This window comes from Daktulosphaira vitifoliae, unplaced genomic scaffold (genome assembly GCF_025091365.1).
Source record: "Daktulosphaira vitifoliae isolate Bord-2020 unplaced genomic scaffold, ASM2509136v1 Scaffold_5, whole genome shotgun sequence".
Lineage (NCBI taxonomy): Eukaryota > Metazoa > Arthropoda > Insecta > Hemiptera > Phylloxeridae > Daktulosphaira > Daktulosphaira vitifoliae.
The window spans coordinates 22,531,397-22,537,969 of NW_026099576.1; the positions used below are offsets into that span (position 1 = coordinate 22,531,397).

The 6,573-nt window shown below is 24.4% G+C and overlaps 1 protein-coding gene across 3 annotated transcripts in view; it reads right to left on the reverse strand.

The window, feature by feature from the left end:
- LOC126906832 (transcription factor 21) overlaps window positions 1-6,573 on the reverse strand; it is a 26,943-nt gene that overhangs the window by 17,992 nt on the left and 2,378 nt on the right. Inside the window, exon 1 of one of the 3 annotated variants that reach the window (XM_050687729.1) lies at window positions 5,776-5,805. The exons of 1 other annotated variant lie outside the window; for it this stretch is intronic. The gene's annotated coding sequence lies outside the window, so the exon portion shown is untranslated. Of the gene's footprint in view, window positions 1-3,021; window positions 3,032-5,775; window positions 5,806-6,573 lie in introns of those variants that run through there. One more of the 3 variants, XM_050687732.1, reaches the window with a different exon arrangement.

A 6,573-nucleotide genomic window follows, 5' to 3' on the forward strand; every position in this document is an offset into this window, starting at 1 on the left:
AAAAAAAAAACACATCTTAGTAAAACCAATACCTTCTCAGCTTCGCATCGAAGCTAAAAATATACAATTCATTGTTAATTTTTTTCTTATTTAATTCACAACAAGTGTCAATACAATTATAGAAAATTAAAAATTTATATATTGGGTAGTTTACCACTATATGAAATTAAAATTTAATAAATCACAAAATTAACAAATTATTATATTTTGAATTTCATTTATTTAATCGAAAATGTCATTAATGACAATAAACTGAGTTTTGAGAACAAAAAAAAATTCGATTTATTGCATGAATAGAATAAAATAATTTAGTAATATTTAAAACAAATTTAAGGAATAAAAATAATGGTAGATAAAATATAAACATGTGCAATAAGAAGACATTTTTATTAAAAACATGTATTTTTTTTCTTTTGTTAAAATTTGATGAATTTCAATCGTTCATAAAGTAAGGTTTTTATCCGAACTTGAATATTTGGATTTGTTTATCTTTCTCGTTACATGTAGATTGCCGTTGTGTAAGATTGTATCAAACATAAATAGTTTTCATGGCACTCATGTTACTTAATTATATATATATATTGTGCTGCAAAAAATTCGGATGGAATGAACTGTCGTACCGAGCGTCTAAAAGAAAACTCACAAAATGGTAGATAATAAACGGATTAAAAATTGTTTTAAGACAACTCTTAAGTTTCTCTGTGCGAGTGTGGTGAAAAACCTTAAATCGCAAAACACCAATGTGTGTTTTACACCAAAGCGGTCAAAATTTTAAAATGTTCCTGAGTGAGCAAATATTTTCTGACCATCCCCAATAATTTTCCCAAAATTACAGCACCTTGTACTTGATTAAAAAAAAATGCAAATAGAAGTGTGTAAAGAAATGTTCACAGCAAAATGTATTCTTCCTTTTAGCTTCGATGCGAACCGATTTCTTTCAATGATACGTCAAAAGATCACAAATTGTATCTAGTCAAAGACATTACCCTCAAAAATTGAAAAAAATGCCCTCGTTCCCCGTAAATTGGGGAAACCTCCAAAAAAATTACAAATTTAAAAATCGCTAATTTTCGAAATTTTTTCAATTTTTTTTACTAAAAAGTGCCATAACATTTTCAAAAATGAACATATCAATATAATTCTTTTTTATATAGATGTGTAATATCATTACCTTTCGTTTGGTATATTTTTTTCATAAATTTAACCCTTAACCTGCCCACAAGGGGGGATTTAAAACGACAACTTTTTCAAAAAAAATTAACATTTTCAACTTAACTTTTGAAAATGTTCCGGAAGGTCTGACACTTTTATATATATCTTAAATTAAAGCTAATGTAATATACTTTATTATGCAAAAAAAAAATTTCGGACTTTATTTTATCTTCATGGTGAAAACAGACATCAAAGTTTATAAAAAAAATACGATTTTTGTAAAAAAATTCATTTTTATATTTTTAACTTTATAATGCTATAACTTTTTGAAAGATGTATGGATCAATATAATTTTTTTTTTATAGATGCATGATGTCTTTACCTATCATTTGGTATATATTTTTTTTATATCTGACCCTTTACCTGCCCACAGGGGGGGATTTAAAATGACCACTTTTTCACAAAAAATTTACTTTTTCAACTTAAATTTTGAAAGTGTTCCGGAAAGTCTGACACTTTTATATATATCTTAAATTAAAGTTAATGTAATTTACTTTATTATGTAAAAAAAATTTCGGACTTTATTTTATCTTCACGGTGAAAATGGCTACCGAATCCTATTTTNGGCACCTGTAAGCTATTAACGTTTAAAGTATACATTTGTATAGCTACAAACTATTTTCGTATCAAGAAAACTGGTTAACAATTGTTAGAATAAATTTTTTATGTATAGTTAAGTTTAATTATGTTTGAATGGAAGTTATTTAAAACATTTTTCTATAATGATAAAAAAATATTGTATCATTGAGAAAACTTGACTTAAACTTTAATTCGATTGTAAAATTTAATTTTGGTACCTATTCAATTTTTTTATAGAGTTAAGCCTCCTAAGCCCTTCCCCTTGGCCTCATAAACAAATAATTTTTCTTTGTGTGTAAAAAAACACAAAAGTTAAAGCGTACAAAAAATTAATCTACAAAATTTAAATTGAGTTGCTGATAAAATTCTGTTCAAATATATTATACATAGTCAAAAAATTATTCAATATTACACAAAAAAGCTTAACAACAAATATTAAATGTATAAATGGTAGCATCATTTTTTAGCTTCGATGCGAAGCTGAGAAGGTATTGGTTTTACTAAGATGTGTTTTTTTTTTTTTTTTTTTTTTTTTTNGTATTTTCCATTTTTAACTTTATTATGCTATAACTTTTTGAAAAATGTATGAATCAACATTATTTTTTTATGAGAAATAATATTTTTTAATAATCCCTTTTTCATTCTACATACTTTATCTTAATTAGGATATTAATAATGAACTAGCAGATCATGTAGCTTTTGGAATAGTCCACCAATTTTTTAAAATTAAACAGTATCTAAAGATTTGCATGGAAGCGTTTTTTTTTTATAGTGATTTTAATCACTGTCAGATATCATTATACTTGATCCATCTATACCACGTCACCACTGTGCCGCGACCCCCCTGTGCTGGGTTTTTTTTTTATTTTATATACACAGAATAAAATAAAGCTAACTGACAATTCCTACTTTTGATACAGCTATCATTTCATTAATTAATATAAATTTTTTATTAATAAATTAATTAATGTAAATTTTTCACACAATACACTTGTTTACTATTCTAGTGTATATTTTTGCTAAATAAATATACTCTACAACCCAAATTTACATTATGTGAATTATGGCGAAAGTATAATGTTATGAATTTTTGCAAATCAGTANACTCTACAACCCAAATTTACATTATGTGAATTATGGCGAAAGTATAATGTTATGAATTTTTGCAAATCAGTAAGAATATTTTCTCTTATTAAATTATTATTTAATAAATAATTTTAAATAACTCACTAAACTTGGGAAGTAGGTAATATGTTGAATAAACTGACAAATATTTTTTAAAAATAACAATTATTTATACAATATTGAAAAATTAAGTTTTCATGGTTAATATTATTCGATAAAGTGTATACACTTTGAATAATTCAAATAATTATCCTAACAATTTTTGTATTAATCATACTTATTACTTATTACATCATAGTAATTATAATTTTACTAATGTCACGTTTTAATGATTTATATAATAAATTATGTACTTTAAATTGTGTATTTAACAAAAGTGCAAAATTTTTTTTATACAAAAACTTAGGAAAGTTATTTAAAATATACTAAAATGATTATTCATAATATAAAACATTTGGTAATATGCTTAACAAAAATGTTCAAGTTTTCCCATATGTGTATTCGATGTTATTAACGCATAGAATGTAAGGAAAAATTTTTATAAATAGTAATAAAAATATCATTTTTGCATACGAATTTTTGATATATCATGTCAAAATTACACTATATGTGAGTAAAATTAACGTGTTTATTAAAAATTCCATACTGACGTATGAGAATTTTCTTATAGTGTACTAAATAAATATTGTGCAGATAGTATGGCTGTGGTATCATACCACTGTTATGTCGTTAAGTTAAACGTTTATAATTAGTGTCGAACTAGTACTGAATATACATTGTATATTATAATTCTGAGAATATATTTGACTATAGAGCAAAAAATAAGTAAATTTGTAGAATAAGCATCTTCGACATAAAAATTAACTTTCAATACTTCGATGCGTAGCTAAAAAGCTATTGGATTTACTTTGCCTAGTTTTTTTATCACTTACAGCATTAGGATTTTATCTAGATAAATATTCTATAGTTATCTAATTTGACATATCAGACAAGTCTAAATTAAACACACTTTAATATTTTTGTTTGTAACATTGTATTATGTTAAAATTTCAAATATCGAAATTCATTTAATCAATAAATTGTGATTTATTTAGTACCAATAGATATGAGATCGATTTTTAATTATTATACAATACTTATATTGGAAGTTATTTATGTTGAATTTTGTTATTTTATTATCATTATCGATCCCGGAAGACTTAATGGTTTGCAGGTGAATATTATAGTCTATCGTAGTACTAGGGTCATATAATATTATTATCATTTAATAACATTTCCCGGTTATTTATATATATTAAGAGATATGAAAATGATATTTAAAAGACAATAAAAGCAATCATCAACAAAAAATAGAACAAGCAATGAACTGTAGAAAATCCGTACATAATTGTTTAAATAACATCATTATGTTAGCTCGCGTCCGTCTGTGTACACTCGTATTTGCGTACTGTATAACACTGTACAGTTAATGGCACTGTACAGTATTAATTATATGATTTTTATTTGCAAGATTAAATCATCGAATATCAAAATTATGTAAAGATGTTATAACTCTAAAAGTATATTAAAAGATTAATAGGTGAAAATGTTTACTTATAACATATTCTATTTAAGATTATTATTATTTTAGTTGCAGTTAAAAGTTAAAAATATCACTAAGGGAAGATTTGAAAACTTAACCCCCTCCAGTAACGTAACCACAATTTCATTTCGAGGGCATCTCAACGAAAATGTTTACCTCTTTCTCAATATTTTCAACCCTTAGCCTTATATACAAGTATAATATAATATTGAACATTTTTCTCATAACGTAAGACTTTATCCATGCAGAAGATATACTTTTTTTGAAAATTCATTCATTAACCATGATACTGTAGGAGCTTTAAAATCGTATCAATGTTTTTTTTCTATGCAACTTTTGATAATGTTCCAAAAAACAAGTATTTAATTAAATCGAATACCGTGTATTTTACGATAAAAAATGAAAAACTATTAGAAATCTTAATTTGTTGAAGTTAACGACCACTAAAGCGAAAAATCATACAATTTTCGGTAAAAATGATGGAATTTGTAATTGTTTGCATACTAACGGAATACTTTTATCATTCAAGATTATTTCAAATTAGTTTGTTTAATCTAATATATAATTCTAATAAGAAGAAAAGCGTTCCGGTAATTTGTCCTCTATAAGAAACCGACCTTATCATCTTTGTAGCTCTATCCCAGCTATTTGGGGTCAGCTCTATCTTAACTTCTCTATGAATAATCGACTTCTTAAATTCAGTATAAAAAGTACAAAATGTATTTTTTGTTAAATTTGATCGATTTTTTTTAATACACATGAAAGACTTTTATGTTCACATTTATATTCATTTTAATCACTGTCAGATATTAATCAACACAAGTCAAAATAAGCTTCTACATCACTACGCTGTACCTGTGATTAACTTTTTTTAATAATAACAATTAATATTTTATATTTTTTTATTTAAAAATTGATAGATTGGTAGTTTGTAAATGATCAGTTTGAAAATAACTGTATATCTCATCCATGGGCGCATATTGAGCAATATTAGTGAAAACATCACCTAAGATATTGATATATCACTTCCTTCTTCTTTCTTTGACATCACTCAATATTGTTTCTCTAATGTTTATTAATAATAAATTTGTATTAATTTAATCAATTATAATTTTGTCAATTTAATTGGCATTTTATAATTAATCAGCAGTGAGTTAAGATAGTGAAAAATCGATTTTTCTGACCTTTGTTAGTTTATTATTATATCAGTTATAAAATTGGAATTTATCATAAGTCAATGGTTGGTAAAATATTTATTGGAAAAGACATGCCCTTACTTTTAATGCACCAATTGGATGGACATTACAAACTGCAAAAATCATCCCTGAAAATATTTATAATTAATACATAAATGTTATTTATTTCTTTTTTTTTTTTGTAAAAAGTGGAGTTTAAATGGGGGTACTAACCTACTCTTTCTATATAACTACACTGTTTTACCTAAAATATAAAACATAAATAGTTGAAATGAAAAATTATAACATGACAAAAATGGTAATGTTTAACAAAAATATAACATTTTATGTTTAATTTCAGGAGTCGTTTACACATAGAAGTCAAATTGTACGGGACAAACATTTTTTTCTTATATTATGTAATATTAGTTATATTTTAACATATATTTGCAACTTGAAGTATTTATAGAACATTTTCAACATTTAAGTAGAAAATGTTAATTTTTTATGCAAAGTTTGTATTATGAATCCTTCACGTAGGCAGATAAATTATAAGATTTTCCAAAAATATATACTTTATAAAAAGTAAATATTTAACGTACTTATAATAAAATAATTTTATTTTGATTCATTCATTTTTCAAAAAGTTATCAAAATTTGAAGTAAGAAAAAGTTAATAATTATAAAAGTCAAAACATAATTAGAACTGAGAAAAAGAGACAGCATACAAAAAATTCAAAATCAAATTAAACACATCACAGTAAAATTAATTTCTTCTTAGCTTCGCATCGAAGCTAAAATTTGAAGAGTAAAAATATTGTTTTTCTACAATAAAACGTTTTTATTTGAAAGAGTGTAAGTATTTTAAGATAAAAAATATTTCAGAATATACAGAAGAGT